Raw genomic sequence first — 20468 nt, forward strand, 5'->3', positions numbered from 1 at the left:
TCTTTAATCGCGAGACCATAAAAAAGGGAAATTTGGCAAAGAAGCTTAGGGATAATTAGATTGACAGAATTTTGATTGGCGGGGGGAAAAAGCGATCACTAAGAATTTTGAGAAATCGAGAACAATCTTGATTCCACAGGAAGGAATAGGATAGAAGGGATGGAGGAATTGAATTCGAGAGCTCGGAAGTATCCTCCTTATCTTCTTGACGAGAAATTCACATGCTTGCCCTTCTCTTGCCTCACTCCCTCTTGTTCTATACTCTTGAGAAGTGCCTCTCCCCTCTTGCTCGGAGTGCTCTCAATGGCTCCCCATGCCTCTTATTTATAGCTAAATTAGATAAGAAGAAGAGTTCTTTATGGAGGGGATCTTGGCAAAATCAGCAATCTGGAGCTTCCAAGATGCAATGTGATGCTCAGACCACAAATCTGATGGTTCCGCTGGCTCCGAAAAAGGGGGGTAAAACCCTAGGACACCTACTTAGAATCCTTCCAGATCGCTCCTTCTTCTCTGTGTTCAAAGTGTTGTTTGCTACCTATAAACTACGATCGCAATGACACGATTTTGCCAATCCTTCTTTTTACATTAAATCTCCAAAGCTTGTTGAAAAAGTCACTTTTTTTTTCATGACACCCTATTCTAGAAGTTTTCATGGCTTTTTAGGATATTTAAAAAAATAATATCCAATATATAAAAAATATGCTAGTTTTATCCAAAATTCTAGTATTTTTAGACCACTAATTACTAATATGACTCATAATTCTTGTTCACACGGTAACTTCTGTGATGGGTGGCTACAGTCCTTGTCAATCCAAAAAATGTTGGGTTACAATCATCGGGTCTTTTTGCTCGAGATCTTCTCTATTTAATGATTTTAGAGTTCTTTAAGTCCATTTTGTGATAAGTTGGAAAGATTTTAAATTAAAGTCGGGATATCACATCCTCTCCTCCTTAGAGGAATTGAGATGTCCTCATCTCAAATGAAACTAGGGATATTGGTTATATAGTGATTCATGATCAATCCAAGTGGCATCTTCTTTAGGGTAGTCTTTCCATTGGATGAGATATTTTCTAAGGGTTTTGCTTCTTAGAGTCTTCTCCCACATGTCAAGTATCTTTTCTGGTTGAAGTTCGAGGACTCCCTGACTTGGCATTACAATTTTTTGGTCATTAAGTACATGGTCTAGGTTAGGGACATATGCTTTCAATAGATTGACATGAAATACATTATGTACTTTCAAGTTATTAGGAATTTGCAGCTTGTAGGCATTTGGTCCTAGACACTTTAACGCCTTATATTACCCATAATACCTAGGACTTAGCTTCTTGAATTCCCCCAAAGATAAGGAACTTTTATTTAGGTAAACTCATAGGAAAACCATGTCACCTTCTTTGAATATGTATTCTTGCCTTCGTTGATTGGCATATGCCTTCTGTTGATCCTTAGCGGCTTGAATATCCTACCTTATAGCTTTCACTTGTTGCTGATCTATTTCTTCCAACATTTTCCTAGATGCTTCTACCCATAGGGTAGATCATAAAAATTTAATGGGGTAAGACCCTTGCCCATATAGTGCCTGAAAAGGAGTCATTTGAATACTTTGATGGTATGATGCATTATTGTAGGAAAATTCAACTAAGGGTAGGTATTGGATCCACCATTTGGGTTCCCTATTACAATAAGCCCTTAGTATGTCCTCAATAACTTGGTTGATCTGCTCTGTTTGACCATCGGTTTGGAGATGATAAGCAATACTGAAGAAAAGTTGGGTTCTTAGAGCTTCAAACAAACTCTTCCAAAAGTTTGAGGTGAAGAGAGAATTGAGGTCACTCATGATTCTTTGGGGTAATCCATGTAACCTAAAATTTTCCTTAATGAAAAGCCCGGCGATATCGAAAGCATTGTAATTGGTTTTTATAGGAATAAGGTGTGCAACTTTTGTCAGCATATCAATGACTACCATCATGGAGTTATATCCTCCTTGTACCGAGGGTAATCCAACTATGAAATCCATGCTGATATATTCCCATTTCATTTAAGGGGTGTCATGTGGTTGGAGCTTTCTTGGCATCTTAACACGCTCGGCCTTAATTTGTTAGCAATTTAGGCATTCAGTGACATACTTGACTGCACCACCCTTGAGTCTTTCCTAATAGAAGCTTTTTCTAACTATATTAAGAGTCTTAGCATAACTAGGATGACCTAAAAATGGGAAATTGTGAGCTTCCCAAAGTATCTTCCTTTTGAATTCCTAACTTGTAGGAATACATAATCTTGTCCTATAATAGGCAAGTTCCTCATTTATGGAAAAATCTTGATACATTCTTGAGTTTTGGATTTGAAACCTTGATGGAAATTTCTCTTAACAAGTCCTGATAGCTTGGATCCTTCACCGCCTCTTCTGTAGCTATTTCTAGGAGAGGGTTATTGGGCATTGAAATCACTATGGCAAGAGTTTCAGCCCTAGAGGGTTCTTCTAGGATTAGAGCATTAAGGAATGATTTACGGCTTATGGCATCTGCAATCACATTCTCCTTGCTTGGTCTATACTTGATTTCAAAGTCAAATTCTTGCAAGGTCTCAATCCATTGGCGTTGTCTCATATTGAGATCTAACTGAGTAAAAATCCACTTTAGGCTCTTATGATCAGTGACTAGAGAAAACCTATTACCAAGTAGGTAATGTCTCCATAGTTTAAAGGCCTGAATTATAGCAAGTAGTTCTAGATCATGTGTGGCATAGTTTCTTTTGTGGATCTTTAATTTTCTTGAAGCATAGGCTACTGGATGTCCTTCTTGCATAAGCACATAGCCCAAAGTAAGAGAGCTTGCGTCAGTTATGACTTTGAATTCTTTGTTGAGGTCGAGTAGCCTTAGGATAGGGGTAGTTACTAAACTCTTCTTAAGCTTCTCAAATCTAGATTTTTCGATGAACGTCCATGTAATGGAGACCTACTTTTTGAGAAGGTCAGTGAGAGGTGCGATGATTGAGGCATAGTCTTTAATGAAGACTCTATACCAACCCATTAGCCCTAGAAAGCTTCGCATTTCCTTGACCGTTGTTGGGGGTGGCCAGTCTTGTACATCTTGGACCTTGGTAGGATCCACTGAAATGCCATCTGTTGATACTATGAATCCTAGATATTCAATTTGCTTCTTGAAGAAAGCACATTTCTTCTTTTTAGCATAGAGTTTGTGGGCTCTCATTGTTTCAAGAACTGTTCATATAGTTGTGGTTCATGGTCTTTTTCATTATTGGAATATGTTAAGATATCATCAAAGAAGACAAGAACGAAGTCATCAAGGTAGGGTTGGAAATGTATTGCATCAACCTGTTGAAGGTGGCAGGAGCATTTGTTAACCCAAGTGACATCACAATAAACTCATAATGACCGTACCTTGTATTAAAAGTAGTTTTAGGGATATCTTCCTCCCTAATTCTTACTTGATAATATCCTAATCTGATATCAATCTTCGAAAATAACTTTGCTTACTGGAGTCGATCAAGCAACTCATCTATCCTAGGAATTGGATTTTTTTTTTCAATGTAACGTTGTTTAATCCATGGTAATCGATACAAAGGTGAAGTGTTCTATGTTTCTTTTTCTCAAATAGAACCGAGACTACCCATGGTGAATTACTTGGCCGGATGTATCCCTAGTCTAATATCTGCTTGAGTTGTTCTTTCTACTCGATGGCTTCAGGAATGGACATTCGGTAAGGTCGTTTGGCGATGGGGGCGGCGCCTTGAATGAGTTGAACTTCATGATCTACTTCCCTTGCTGGTGGGAGCTCTGTTAGGTCTTCTGGAAAAACATCCGCATATTCTATTAGCCAAGATGGTTGATCCTTGGCTTCACTATCCTGCTCAGCCTTGTTGAGTTTAATTAGATAGATGGGTAATCCTTGCTTTAATCCCTTTACTATTCGGGAGGCTTTAGCCAGCTGGACCTTAGGGTTTCTTGCTTCTCCTTGAGTGGTTACTTGTTCTCCCTTTGAGTTCCGGAAGGTGATTTGGCACTTTTTCTGCAATGGATATGAGCATCATTTGGAATTAACAAATCCATTCCTAGCAAACACTCATAAGCCCCGAGGTTCATAATTCGAAAGTTCATTTTGGAAGAATTGCCACTCAAGCTAAATTCTACCCTACTAGTTTGTTGTGTTGTTAGAACTTCTTTGCCATTTGCAAATTCCACATGCATTCTATGTGTAAAGCTTTGGGCACTGCCTCTTGAAATGTTCTAGTTCATTTTGCAATAGAGACACCTTGGAGTCTCATTGCTCCTTCCTATGGATATAAAGCTTCCCATTGCATTTGATTTGGCCTACTTCATCTTGTTTGATTGGTATTGTCCTTGGGCTCTTTTTGCATAACCTTGGAAGTTGCCCTTATTTGACTGTTTCTATTCCGAATTTTTGCATTTCTTGGTCTTTGTTCAATCTCCTGAACGATTGGAGCTGCTTGAATCAATGCATCTTGTAAATTTGATGGTATTATTGATTCAAGATGCATATTCAAGGGTGAATTTAGACCATTACAAAATTTGGATACTTATTGTGAAACATCCATTGTCAATGCATATTTTAGAAGTATTGCGATTTTGGAGTAGTAGGCTTCTAGGCTTAAGGCTTAGCTGCTTTAGATTGAAGAACTTGTCCATCTTTTGGGCTTGATACGTGGGTGAAAGATATCTCCCACGTACCGCATCCTTAATTTTGTCCCAAGTGAGCGCCTTTGGGCATTCTTTGGTCCTTGCACCATTATTTCCACACCAGACATGCATCTCCTGTGAGTTTTAGTTTGGCAATCATGGCTTGATTTGACGGTGCAGTCCTTGCAACAATGAAATAGTCTTCCATAGATTCTATCCATGTTTCTACTTCAATTGGAATGTCCCTTCCTTTACCATTGAACTCCTATGGCTTGTATTGCTTGAGAAGAAATTTCTTCTCTTGGGCTTCCGTAATATTGAGATTCGGGGTGACATTCTGAGGATTATGCAATTTTATGATCAATATTCTTTCCAACCATATTCAGAAAAAAAGATGTTCACTTGCTTACTCTACTTCATTAATTTAGGAGGGAAAATATTTACTACTTGTCCCTCACTTGTCCTTCCGAACAATGATCAGGGCTTATACTTCAAAAGAGAGTTTTAATTTTAATTAGGAAAAAAAGTATATCTACTATTTTTTATTTATCAAGGAGTCAAATGAATGGACAAAAATAATTCTTCACGTCAATAGGAAGGGAATACATTATTTGAGTAGTTCGGGAGCTCATATTATTCTTGAAAAAGATTTTCCTACCACAATCTAGGCATGGCACTGCCATACATCCATCACATAGTAATTAGGATTCTGAGAACAGATATCCAAAAATCTATATTTCAGAGGAAGATCAGGTAATCCATCTTTCTTGTAGTTGCGGCAAGTGGAGCATCCTACAACCATGACTCAATGAGCTGGCATTACCCTTGTAACCTCCTCATAGATGTACCAGTTTAGTTTGACCTGTCGCCCTCTAGTGAACATGTTTGAGTCTACTCTAGCCTCATAGAATATATAAATCTTGGAAACCTTAAGGGCTTCCATCCACCTTAATCTCTTTAAATTATTCTGGAGGTAAGCAAGACGGTTTGCGTCAATGTAACAATACCCTCCACTTAACATCCATCGCCTTTCGTAGTACAGGGGGGTGAAGGATTGTATATTTGATCTAATATTTGCATCATCTGGTTTCTCTAGCTAAAGCTAAAGGAGTGCATTCTTGACATAAACATAACTTGGAAAATCAAGAATAGTTCCCAAGGTTCGTCTTTCTGTGAGAAATCAAGAATATATATCAACAAGAGAATATTTCTCTACTTAAGAAAATTTTTAAAAAAAATTGATGTAAAAATAACTAGTTTTATTTACTTGCATCATGTCCTACATCAACGTGCGCTCTGATACCAACTATAACGTGCCACTTGAGCTATTTCTTGGCAATACGTTCTTAGTAGCCCATCAAGAAATGTCCTAGGAAGTGCTATCTAGGACTTTTAATAAAACCCTCAGAGTTTCCTAACTAAGCTTGCTTGAGTCTACCCCGCAATGGAAGTTTTGGCCGCTCCCACGAGGATTGACCTTAGTTTTTGTGGTCAAACATATTACTAGGGGCTAATTACTATTAGCGGATTCTGAAGTTATGTGAGTTAGTCTTTTTGGTTTCTAATGGTCCATCAAGTGTGATTTACAATCCTTCTTAAGAAAGCTCTTGGCTTACCGAGACCACCCAGCCATAGGTCTAGATCCGGTCCATCCTCCCACCTCCCTCGAGAGAGTAGTTTTAGTTATTTAATTACCTACCACTTTAAGTTCAACATATAAAATCAGTTTCCTTGAATTATCTCCTTCGTTACATGCCTTTAATTTACGACATAAAAACAGAGTAAAGCAATTCCTTCTTAATAGTTCCTTTCAGAAAAATAACTTTTACAATGTTTTATGTTCAAAGTATTATTCTCTCCAAGTTCTGTTCCCCAACTAGTATTGGAACTTCCAGAACACAGTCTGGAAATTGAAGGGTAGTTGGGAATTCGTAAGAGCCTAAGGAGTTTATGACTAGAGCCCCTTGGTATCCTCACCTCCTCCTACCAACTAGAGTTTCCTACAATAAGGCCTTTTGTGTCATGATTGATCTAAACTCACTAACACAAAAAAAAAAACCTCGGAGTAGATTTTATTCACGTTGGCCTTGGGGAGTTCTAGCGCCATCAAGAAGAGTGCCTCAGTCATCATCAGTGTTCTATGTTTACCAGAATACTGCCTCAATTGGTTATCTGTAACTAGCTTACAATCACAAACATCTTATTTTGGATGCATTATACATAAACTTTTAACAAGTTTATTTCCAAGACAAAACTTTTCTTTCCAAAAACAATAACTTTGAGGAAAACTAGCATAAGTGGCAAAATAACTTCGAGGCAAATTAGCCTAAGTGGCAAAATAACTTTGAGACAAATCAACATAAGTGGCAATACCTTCCAATAGTCTTCATGGACTCCTTATTCCTTGGGGATTTGTTTGGATTGAATTTAAGCAAGAATTTCATACTTGAGAATAACCACTTGGAGTTTTATGGGTCTTTGCCCCCAATAAAAGAAAATCTTGGTTAGTTTAATTACAAACAATATCATTTGGCAACTGCATCTCAAAGTCTCTTATATACCGAGGATTAGCGTTCATTATTACCCATTAGATATTTCGTTTAATCGGCATAAAAATAATAAATATTAAATATTTTAGGGACACAATACCTTCCTTGTACTTGCTTAGGTTCATCTTGTACAGACCCAAGTTACCCCTTGAAATTTGTAGATAAGAATTCCTCAAAGAAATCATATGCAAGAATCAAATAAAATCTTATTTTATGCATGCAGCTTCTATTGCCTATTCATGGGATAAATGCCTACTAGCTATTTTTATTTAGGAAAATTAGTACTTGAAGATTCATGACACGGGTGCTTGGTTGATGATAATCATGACTTCATTTGTAATTCCCGTACTCACCATTCTGTTTATAGTAATTGTGTCTGCAGCGTTATTGGTAACTCCTACCTCCACGACCTTCATAGCTTTCTTCTTCGGGGCCACGGTCTTTAATTGTGAGACCGCAAAAAAGGGGGAATTTGGCAAAGGAGCTTAGGGATAATTAGGTTGGCGGGGATTGACAGGGGAAAAAGTGATCACTGAGAATTTCGAGAAATCGAGAAGAGTCTTGATTTCACAAGAAGGGATAGGATAAAAGGGATGGAGGAATTGAAGTCGACAGCTCGGGAGTATTCTCCTTGTCTTCTTGACGAGAAATTCCGGTGCTCGCACTTCTCTTGCCTCACTCCCTCTTCTTCTATACTCTTGATGAGAAGGGCCTCTCCCCTCTTGCTCAGAGTGCTCTCAATGGCTCCCCATGCCTCTTATTTATAACTAAATTGGAGAAGAAGGGTTGTGGCTAAGAAGAAGAGTTCTTTATGGATGGGATCTTGGCAAAATCAACAAAATCTGAAGCTTCTTCCAAGATGCAATCTAATGCTCAGACCACAAATCTAATGGTTTTATTGGCTCCGAAAGGGGGGTAAAACCCTAGGACACCTACTTAGGATTCTTCCAGATCACTCCTTCTTCTCCATGTTCGAAGTGTCGGACCACTAATGACTAATATGACTCATAACTCTCGTTCATGTGGTAACTTCCGTGACGGGTGGCTATAGTCCTTGTCAATCCGAAAAATGTTGGGTTATGATCCTCCAGTTTTTTTGTTCAAGATCTTCTCTATTTAATGATTTTAGAGTTCTTGAAGTCCATTTTGTGAGAAGTTGGAAATATTTTAAATTGAAGCCGGGATATCACATCTCCTCCATCAAAGAAATCAAAGAAACATAGACTTTCTTCACTTATGGTCTATATCAATGTTTTTTGTATACCTTCAAACTATCAGCTAAGCTTGTTGTATCTTATTTGGTTAATAAAAACTACTTTACTTTGTCTAAATAATTTTAGATTTATTAAATAAATGTGTGTTTTACACGTACATGTGATAATAATGTGGCATACTAATACATATTTGCATGCAATAGTACATGGTACATTTTCATACAATAGCATAATGCAACTCCATTATATAAACATATGGTACATTTAGTTATCATGATAAAGAACAAATTAGGTAGATGTGTGTTACTTGTCTATTTTTAACGTAACCTTAATTCAATTGTACATAATTCATGTTACTACAATAGCATGTGGTCACACCCAATGCGATCATATGTAATTTGTGCTAGTAGTACGACAACATGTGGTGGATGCACAGGTTAAAGTACACTTGCTAATGGCTATGCATGGCAATTAGATAGACAAAATAATTAAATTTACTCAAAATAAAGGCAAGAAATACAAAAATATGTGAGACATAAATATAAATATATAATTCATCCCAAAGAATAATTGTATAATGAAATGGCTTTCAAGATTTACTCAACATGGCAGTACACAACAAAACCTATGTCTTAAGTACCATGGGATCATGGTCCCTTGTCCTAAGATGAAAGCAAACAATGAAGTTTATATCCTTGACTGTCAACAGTGACCTACTTTGCATGAATGGCTACCAACTATGTATTGTCAAAGAGATCGAGCAAATACACCTCTATCCCCACTTGCAAGGCCTACATTGGTGTAGCAATCCACTTCCATGGTGCTATCACTCAGTCCCAAAACTTCACCAAGATTGTCCATCGCAAATCATGCATGATCTCCCAAACAACCTTTTAGAATGGTACCTTGGATATTGCGAGCTCATATCCATGTTGTATTCACCTAATCTCTTGCAAGGCTACAATACTTGGTCTCCGTCTTCTCTTCATCTTTCACGGAGATCTACATGGAGTCTCAGAGGGTGTTGCACTATAACTAGTGCCCCAAGAGGGCACTATGTGCACGAGGTCTTAATGGGGTTACATCAAGCAGTTTTCTTGTTGTGTGCCTTGCAAGTCAGAAGAAGTGAAGAATTGAGAAGAGGAGAAAGCTAAGGATAAAAGAGTGAAAGTGATAGATGAAAATGAGAAGAAGTTTAAGCTTTTAACCCATTAAAGACCTAAAAGTAGCTATATACAATGCCACACAAATGATTCGTCATATACTTGTAAAGCTATCATCTTTTATCAAAATGTGAAAAAACTTAATGTGTACCCATTAGGTACCCAAGAGCACACAAAAAAGATTTTGTGCAAAAAATATGCCTAAAACACCCTGGTCTAAAGTCTTCTCACTTCTTGGCATTTTTTTAAAACCAAAATAAAAAAGTGTACTCTTGGGCACCTAATGGATGTGGACATTAAGTTTCATCGCATTCTAATATAGTTAGATATTTTTTAAAAATTTTCATATTCAAAATTATGGATGGATTGATAATCGAGAAACTAACTTTACAATTACTTATCCAAATAGACTCTACAAAGACCTTGAGAGTAAAGTGTGCAATAAGATATGCCAATTTTACACATATTTTTAATGTTGAAATCAATAGTCATAAAAACTATTATAATTATATAGTCAAAATACAACAAAAGAATATTGAAAACAAAAACCTTGTTCATACTTCAAAGCTTACACCATAGTTTTTAGTAAGTCACATATCCTTGCACCTAAAGGACACGTTTCCAACACGATAATATTACAAAAAATATTCATTCCATTGGAACGAATGCATTATGCTTGATTCTATGGAGGTAGATTAGAGAAGCATAGATAGACACACAAAGATGTTAATAGAAATAAGGGTTTTGATAACTATGGAGATAGACAAAAAAGACACAAATAGACACGCATAGATGTCAAAGGAAAATAGTAGCTTAGTGTGTGAAGGTAGGATGGAAGGATACACATAGATATCAAGGGAAATGAAATAGTTGAGTGAGAAGAGAGAGTGCACAGACATACATAGATTGATGATGAGCAAGAGAGGTCAAGGTAGTCCATTATTTCAAGGTAGATTGGATAGATACAGTGAAAAGCTCATAGTAGAGCAATAAGAGAGTAATGAAATGGAGAAGAGTAGCTTAGAGAAAAGGGATGTCCTTAAGTTTTGGGATTTATAAAAAATCAAGCTTACCTTAAAATTTAGAATGTATTTAAATGGAAAATAACTAGGGATGGTCCCCTATCCTTCCACTCTTTCTCCACTTTGCATCAATCTTCCAAACAAGTAAATTATTAAGTTGAATATTCACAAGGACTAACACTATCTTTACATGAAACCCCAAGTGTTGCTAATACAATATTCTCATCATTTTCCACCTTGATGTACCACCATTTTGACTTTGGCCAACAAGCATGTCTAGGTCACTTATGGCAATCATAGTCCTGATATACATCATTGTAAATAGATATATCACCTTAGTTCAACATTGCCCTACATTGAAAAGCCTAGATAAACTATTTTGACTCTAGCCAACGAACGGGTCTAGGTCACGTGTGCCATGATCATTGGACGGTCCCCATGTATTTAAATCTAAACAATTTCATTGCCTTACATTACTATTCTGTTCAACATATCAATCATTACAATTGACTAACTTATTCATTGAAGAGAGAAAACCCACCTTGTTGCATGTGATTCTTCTACATAAATAGCTTCTAAAGGTATATGCCCACAGAGAAACGTGTGATAAACCATTTTTCATGCATGAAAAAAGGAATCACAAATTCTGAATGACTTATCCTAGAAAGGAAAAAAAGAAAGAGAGTGTTAGTTATGCATCTTTTGAAGGAAAACAAGGTGTTGAGAAAAATCTTCAGTGTTGCTGACCTAGGGTGGGAAAAAAACAATAAATATGTTACCATTGGGTGCCATGTGGGATGTTGCTGAAAATACTCCTTTGTGCAATCTGTCACTTGACAAATCTGATGATGGTAAGCTTGCTACCTTTTGATTACAACAAAGCCCCAATATTCAAATTCAAAATTTATCCTTCAAGCTTCAGCTCTTACACACACACACACACATGTAGAGAGAGAGAGAGAGAGAGAGAGAGAGAGAGAGAGAGAGAGAGAGAGAGAGAGAGAGAGAGAGAGAGAGAGAGAGAGAGAGAGAGAGAGAGAGAGAGAGAGAGAGAGAGAGAGAGAGAGAGAGAGGTGTTCTCTTCAATGTTCAAACTTTAGAGTTCAACAGACTTCTTCTTTCAGTCCTTAGGCTAGAAACACTGATAGTGCAAGGCTAAATACATTGTAATGCTCAAAGACTGAGAGAGAGATCTTCCCCAGTGGTCAAAAAGTTTAGGGACAAAAGTATTCCCGGACAAGCAGCTGTGTTGCACATAGTTTGTAGCCTTCATGAGGGATTTTGAGTTGTTTTCAGTCATAAAAGGCAATTTCAAGTTGTGTACACTCATGACTAGTAAATAGGCAAAAGCAACTTAAAATCAATGCTTTTTATTTTTAAAATCCAAAATTTTTATGAAAAAATATATATCATATTTGAAATATGTTTTTTAGACATCTACAAACATTTAACATTTTTACAAGTGTAACTATGTGACGTTTTGTAATTATCTTTTTTGTTATTTTTTTGGGTTAAAGAAAAAAAAAACATAAGCGTACATCCAAAATTGAAAAAAAGCTTAAACGTTTAAAAGATTTTAGGCTTTTCAAGTTTATAAACTACAAAAGTTTTAGAAAGCTTTAAAGAAAGCTTTGAACATTGGGAAGCCTTAAGCCTATATAAAGGGAGGAGTTAAGTAGTATGGACCATTCTCTTCATTACGAAATTCGTCTCTAATTTGAGGAGAGAGGAAGGTCATACACAAGTGTGTGGAGACACATACGTCAGCATTTCGATCACACGTTTGCAAGCTAAAAGATTAGATTCAAATCTTCATCATTCATTCTTTTTAGGATTAGTTTAAACAATTTTGTCCTTCATCTTTTTAGTTTATTAAGGTTAGATTCAAATCTTTATCATTCATTCTTTTTAGGATTAGTAAATAGTAGTAAAATAAAAATAAAAGAAAATGATCTTTTGAATATATGGCAAAAATGAAAGTGTAACGAACTTTCGAACGTATTGAAAAAAACAAAAACGTAAAACATCAGATATTTTAAATAGACGGGGATATAACCTCCCATAATTATTTAATTACGAAGAGATTTGTGTTAACTCTGACATACTATATAACATATTTTTTTATTTCATTTAGTTTTTTTAAGTACTGTTATTGTTTATTGAATTTATTTATTTATTTTATTAAAATTACTATTTCAAAAAACCATCATCCTTATACATCGAAAAAATAATCTACATTTTTTTAACATTACTAAGTATAGTGTAATTTTTTGTGAATGAGTATACTAAGCACTATGCTCATCATTGCATGCCAATAACACGGAGTCAACATCATGATAACTAAATGTCGACCATGTCTTACAAAGAAAGAGAAACAAATACATGGTGTCACTCTTACCAGACTAAACAAAACGAATTTTCAATACAAAGCCGTTACAACTTCAACTACTCCGTCTGCAAAACGACAAGAGCGATTGCAAATGGAACCTTGGACTATCGATCTATTCTCGATAACCCTCTAGTATATTGGAATGATGGATCACTTTCGTAGCCATCTGCCAGAATTGACTTGATTGCATCCAATATTGCGGATGTGTTTGCTTTCAACATGCTACATAATCCACTGATCCAAAAGTATATGGCTATAGCAAAACATCCACATCCAAGGGCAAGGCTTTGTATCCTCAACAAGCAATCCATCGAAAGGATTATAAAGCTCCATCGTAAAAGCTCTCCATTCGACCCAATGCTCCAAGCAAATCACGAGAATGAAAAATGTTACAGTTTGCTCAAAAATGTAATCGAGCCAAGCCGACAACAGGCATTCCAAAGAGCCGATCAACACGAGTTCGCATGCATCATATTACATAATAATAACTGTCTCATTGAAAAAATGACGACGCTCAGGGCAGACGGCTTGCTTGCAAGAACCTCACCTTGCCTAGATATCACCTTGGAAAATGCAATGTTTCTGTTCTTATTCCCACTTGGCCATTGCGCCTATGACCAAAAGAAATGTGAACGTTCAAAATCACAATCAGCGAATTGAACTACATATCCATACATATTTTCCTTTCGACATCCTTCATGTATTTAAACAATGCAAAAACTTGTCTACAAACGTACTTCGCTTCGAAACACGACCCATGTCTAAACACCATCAATTAAACTGCTATATAACAAACATGTAAGAACTCCATATAGAATGTGGGAGCTTTTGCTCAACCGCCAAGACCCACTGACCGCTTATTGTTTCAAGCATTCCAAGCAAGCTCTAATGGCTATCTCTCACCTAGCCAACGCGCCGTCGATCCTACGAGTGTAGTGAGCTTATCTTGATGCCCGATCGAGTACCCTTCTCTCTCTTGCACTCCGGTAGCTCCACGATTCTTGATGCTAGCTCAAGCATCCTCAAGCCTCCTCCATCTCCAAGCTCCATCTTCCATAGCCACGTGCACAAGAGAAGAGAAGAGAAGGGGAGAGAGGAAGAGAAGAGGAGATGGTGAAGAGCTTCACCCTCTTGATCCCTCACTCTCACACACACTCACTCCCTCACACTCTCACACTCCCTCTCTCAAGAGCACACACAAGCAAGAAGGAGAGAAGAAGAGAGGAAGAAGAAGACTCCTTTTGCCACACACCAAAGAATGAGCTTCTCATTCACTTTTCAACTTTATATACAAAGCCCTAAATCCTTTTTGGGCGGTATCCCCTTTTCCCTCTTTTACATGGCCGGCCGTAGCCTAGGCCCTTTTTTCAATTTCCCACAATTCTAATTTATCCTATTCCCAACTAATGCATACACTTTGCACAGGAGCGAGCCTGGCACTCTTTTACACAGATTCGGGGGCGCTTCCGCATTTTAATGGTGTGCCTTTTTTCTCTTTCATTGCCTTGGCCCGACACCGAAGCTTTCTGAGGGTCGTGCCCGAATATTTGAATTTTTCAGGGATTGGTTGCCGGTCACGGCGCTTTTTTCTGCTTTTATCTTTTTCTGCTTTTATCCTGCTCCTTTTTTACTATTTCTCTTTTTTCCATTTTTCACTCCTTTGTGTTGCGAAAACACGGTAACATTACCCCCCTCCTAGCCAAGTGCCAGTCCCATGGCACTGCGGTGGGACATAGTGGCTAGTTAGGTCGACTGTTACGCGGAACAGGTAGGTGGGTGGTTGGGGGGATTGATAGGTGATGGAGGTTGGGGATGATGACCAGGAGAGATTCTAGCGTGCTTTAGGCTCCATGAAGATACTCGACATCTGTCACACGGTTGTGGCACTGATTATGTAGCTGGTCGTCTTTTGAGTATGAGAAACGCTTGAAGCAATAAGAAATCCCTTAGGATGATGGTATTAGAGGGATTTATTCTGGAGAAACCCCTCGAACGCTGTTTGTCTTGAAAACCCGTGGCTTTGATTGAAGATCCTTGTCTTTGAGTTGAAGGTCTTTAGTTTTGAGTTGAAGGTCTTTAGTCTTGTGGAATCAATAAGTGATCCATGGATCTTGAGGCGTTGGGCATGGATCATTGGACGATGCGGTTCCAAGATCTATGCCAATGGCAGTTCTACCTTAATATGGTTTGATCATGGTGGCCATCAGCAGGCGGATGGCTGGATGCCGGCACGTTTGGGTCATTAAAGGGTGCCGTGGGTGATCATCTTCTGCGTGTAGCCATTTCTTGAGAGTCAAATATAACCTGCAAGAAAAGTTGTGCACTCCCTAAGGGGTGTGTCTACTTGCCGTGTAGTGTGTGGTGCTCGTGGCAGTGGAACTGGGAGATGGGTCTAACCTTGGGCAAGCCCTTGGTAACGTCCCACACTTGAGAACCCAGCTTGTGCTTCGTTGGAGGTGCGGTGCGAGCCTTAGGGTGACAGGTCTGAAAGTCCTGCCCTTGATGTGCCCTAAGCGTGAAGTGGGGGAGGGGGCTAGGGAGAACCCTAGGTGCAGTGACTGTGGTGCTTCTTCTTCTTCTTCTTCTTTTTCTTCTTCTTCTTCTTCTTCTTCCCTTTTTTTTTTTTTTGAAATGATGCATAGGCCTAATTGTCTTGGTCGGAATGAGGAGGAGAAGGGGGGCGGAGAGACTTGCTCAAAAATTGGCGACTTTGCATGTAATCTTTTAGATTCATGCGGACATGAAGGGAGGTGGTGGAGAGAAAGGGGTGGTTGCATCTAGTGAACTGTCTGTCGTTCATGTCCTCTAAGAGGGCTAGGCAAAAAAAGGGAAGGAGACTAGCCCTCATCATGAGACGAGCCATAGCGCAATTATCTATAGCGTTACAGTGGAGTTATAAATAACGGGAAAGTCATACCGCCTGTGGAGGGTGGCATCAAAATCTACCCCTACCCTTCGAGGGTATGCCATGTAAGTAGGGTCGTTCCGCTCGAACGGCAGGGTATTACAAAAAGCTATCCAGGCGAGCATGCTTATGTCGCATACTCGCCTCCTCCACAGGGATTGGCTCTTGTAGTTTTGTACAGTGTGGGGGATTTCAAAAATTTTATCTTGCCAGTAGTCGAACGCTTCGGTGCCCCAAGAGGTTGGGGTCTTTTCCCGCTCCTCCAGCCATTTTTTCCCCAACCGGCCACCAACCACAATTACCTCGTCCATCACTTTGAGAGGCAGGACCCTCCGCAGACTGTTAGGTAGGAGGAAACTGAAGGAGAATGGATCCTTTCCTAGTTCTTGTACCTCCCACACCACCAGTTCTGCGTGGAATCCTGCGGGAAGATTATCTGGGCACGGAGGGAGAGGCGCGGACGGTAGCACGGCTGGCTTGGCTCTCAGTTTCTGTCTGGCCCCCTCCACCAGCTTTTTGCGTCTTTCTTTAGAGATGGCTTTTCTTTTTGCAGTTGGGTCTTCTTGTGGCGGGTCTTGGGCCTACAGTGAGGGGGGTTGTGGGACTACGTCTTCCCTGAATCGATTCACATCGATTTCCAGCTCTGCTTCTTCCCCCTGCCGTTCTGCGTGTGCTGCTTCTTCCTCGAACCCGAGGGCATCTATCTCTTGGGGGGTTAGGTCGGCTAGCATTAGGTATTTTCGTTGTTCATCCAAACTCAGCCTAACATCTACCGGTAATGGTGGCATCTGTAGTTCAGCGTGTAGGGCTCTTCTTGCCATGCCGAGCTTTCTTTGCATTGCCTCCAGTGGCTCTCCTTGCGTGGCGTGCATGGCGTCCAGGATAGTGTCAAGGTCTTCTGTTGAGTGCTGAAGGCCACTTGGGCTGCCTCCGCCTTGCTTTTCGCGATGATTTTTTCCTTTCTGTCAGAGCAAGGCGGCGCGCCAGTGTCTTCACCCTCTTCTCGTTGTGCGCAGCCCACTCCTCTGCCCTTTTGTTCATTACTTCCAAGCCCTCTCCCTGTCTTAAGGTCAGCATCATGATTTTCTGCTCATAATCCTCTAGTTCCCTGACTAGCCTCTCTTGTTCTCCTCTTTCAGATGTCAGCTGATCTGTTAGGCGCTTGAGTTCCTCCTGCTGCTCCTCCATGCCTCGTTTTCTTTCTTCGTCCCTGGCATTCAGCTCCGTCATGAGTGCATCAATCTGAGCAGATTGCGCAGCAAGCTCCTGGTATTGCACTACTAAGAGTTTGTACTCTCTTTGTATGCTTACTAATTCTTGAGTCTCGTTTTCGAGCAGCTGCCTCCAATGTTCCTCCCTCTCATCCCTAGCCTTCCGCTCTTGTTTCAGATCTGCAATCTTGTGCTGTTGCAAGGCTATCATTCTTGTTTTGTCCAGCTGGAAGGCGACCACGGTTTCCTTCTCGGCTGCCAACTCAGCCACGGCTATCTTGTGTTCCTCCTTCGCTCTCTCCAATTGGGAGAGTAGCTCGGCAACGTATTCGTCGTAATTAGCCAGTGGCGTCATCGTTGTGTGAATGGGCGAGGTTGAGGCTTCGACTTTTTGCTTTTTGGGCTCTTTCTCGGACTCTACATCCGTGGCTGGCCTCTTCTGTCCTGTGGCCGTAGTCTCAGTGCTCTGCCCTGGCCCATTTCCTTGTTGATAAAATACTGCATCCACGCCACGAAGTTTGACACATCTGCGGTAGTGGGGATGTTGGGGGTGATGGTGGTGAGTTCTGCAGAAGGCACCAAGAGGGTAGGGATCGGATGGAGCGGGGCTTGCCTTTGCCTTCGAGAATTGAAGGTGGCACGAACTTTGGCACCTGTGTGCTGGACCCTGGCCCCTCTTCTCTGCACAGGCTAAGGTTCCTTAGTTCGTCTGCTCGGCACTATTGTTCGATGGACCGGCGGGTGGCCTCTGCCAGGTCCTCTTCCTCCTTTCTTCGTAGCTCCTCCTCTTTCTCCTCCGCTTTTCTCTTCCTTTCCTCCTCCCTTTTCTTCTGCTCCTCCTTCTTTTTCCATTTCTGTTCTTTTTCCCTCCTTTTCTCCGCTTTAGCTTCTTGTTTTGACGCCTCCTTTGCTTTCTGTAACTCCTCTTTTTCCCTCTCCTCCTCCTGTCTCTTTGTTCTCTCTCTCTTCTTTGCTTCTTTCAGAGATTCCTTCTTCGCCCTTTCCAAGTCTTCCCTTTCCTTCTTCCTGCCTTCATCATTCTTCTTCTTCCTCTGCACCGCCTTCTTCTTCGTTGTCCTGATTGTCTTCTTACTAGTTTGTCCCTCCCATTCTTCTTCTGTTTCCGTTCTGTCGGTGGACCTGTCTTTGTCCTGACGAGGGGGCGACCTCTCCGGCGTTTCTCCTTCTCCCTCCTCCGGGTCCTGTGCTGCCTTTACTGTCTCCTGAATGAGTGCAGTCAAGACTCCTCCGTATCCGATGAAAGAGGCCTTGGAGGAGGCTTTCTTCCTTTCCGTCACCTTAGAAACCGGAGATTCTCCTCCTGTTGGTGTACTTCCCAGGGCTAGTGCCTTGGCCGCTTAATCAATTGTCTTCCGCACATAGCCATTCCAATCCACCTCGTCTAGGGTGTGGGCTGCTACATTCTCCAGCATTGGCACGCTAATTCAATGCATTAAGGAATTGTAACGTTGGCTGGAAAAGAGCACGTGCACCAACTTGGCCTGCAACCTGGCGTCTGTGTCAGGGATGTCCTGGATGCTTATGCCGTCGTTCGTGAGCACCTCTTCCTTCTTCATTTTCAGCAGGGCATAAACATCCCTTTTTTGTCTCCTTTCTATCCTTGGCACCAATCCTAGAGCCTTTTCCACCAAGGCTGGATCCAACCGGACTTGCACCTGCTTTGCACCCTCTCCTCGGCCCACTGTTACAATGCCACCTTTCTGGTCCGGATTGTATGTTCTAAGGAATTCTACGCATTTTAAGTGATCCGGCTCCTACGAGAATTTTTCAATATACTTTGTAAGGTTTCACTGTTCCATTACCCTCCTGGCTGCCTCCTCCTTCGCCACCACGACTTCGATGTTGTGGATGGTTCGGAACTTGAGTTGGCCGAAGGCGCGGTTCTCTAAATGGATGCGATATTACTCCCTTTCCTCATCTGTGAACGGGAGTCGATGGGCGTAGTCTTGCTGCGACATTTTCTGCTCTTGCCATAATTCGTAACTTTCGTTAGCATTTTCCTCATATCACTTTGCTGTTTATGCGAAAATAAAAACTCTTGACTGAATTTTTTAGGAAGCTATTTTTCTCATACTATATGCTTATGCTTTTCACTACCTTTACTTTACTATGCCCCCTTTTTATTCATTTCTTATCTGATTCTTTTCACCTTCACCACATACCCACATACATACCCACATACCCCCTCCTCTTCCGGCTTAGAAAAGAATCCTTCCTAGGATTGGGGGTTAAAAGGTGAAGGGCTTTGAGCCTGTTGGGGTCGGAGTTTACGTGTGAAGAAGCCACGTGTAGAATTTTGGATTATATTCCAGTTGAGCATAACAATCAAGAGCAGATGGTTGGATGGAGACTTGGGAGATGTAGCTCAAGACATCGTGAAAGAGATCTCCAGTATTAAGGTGGCTGGCAACATGTAACTCCTCTTCCGTGAGGAATTGGTCAATGTAGGGGTGAGCGAGCACATGGTCGTCCAAATGCTGATTGCGAGTGATGGCCAAAACTCTAAACGAGATAGGCGCTACATAAGTAGGGTCATATTTGATGGTTTTAACTGCCCTGCGTTGCTCAGCATTGGTCATTATCCAGCAACCTTTTTTCTCCCATTGGATTCTCAGAGCAAACCACTGCTGCAAAAATATGGAATGCGAGCCCCATACACCCAGAGTTCTTTCAAAAAGCCTCAAAGTTCTTTGGATTAGGTAAGTTTAAGGCTTGTGGCGTTTGCTTTGGTCGATAGATGAGCTGGGACTTACTAGCCACAGCTGGCAATGGCGTGCTGACTATGTTCTGGGCACCACGTATGCAAGCCTCCCTTACTGGGGTGAGATTGCTTGTAGATGAGCTTTTTAGCTGGCCATTTTTAGGCACCCAAATCCAGGGGTTGCCCTCGTAGTATCCTTGTGCTTGCAAGAGATCTTTGGGGATCCATCGCGGTGTGGTTGTGTGTCTACGTCGATAGCGTCTAGACTGCCTCTTAGGCCGTGACGATTGATGATTTTGGCATTTAGGATCACGTTTAGGTGGTCTACCCAGATGTGGTTTTTGCCGTTTTGACACCCATATAAGCTTGGACTCCTTGGCCTGGTAAGCACTCTTGGTGGGTTTGGGTCTGGGGTCGAGAGCCTGGCATGAGGTCATAGTTTTCTTCTGTTTAGACTCGGGCTGGAGTGTGGTCGTAGGGGTTTCTACCGGTGGCTTCGTAATGGTGGAGGAATCATGACAGCCCTTGCTGAAAGTCGTCACTATACGTACATTGCCGATAGCAAGATGAATGCGATTTAGGTTGTAATCCACATTACAGTTCGTTTGCTTCTTGAAAGTGCGACCCAATAGTGACAC

Source organism: Lygodium microphyllum, chromosome 1, assembly GCF_053477565.2.
Source record: "Lygodium microphyllum isolate KBCC chromosome 1, Lygodium_microphyllum_v1.1.10, whole genome shotgun sequence".
Lineage (NCBI taxonomy): Eukaryota > Viridiplantae > Streptophyta > Polypodiopsida > Schizaeales > Lygodiaceae > Lygodium > Lygodium microphyllum.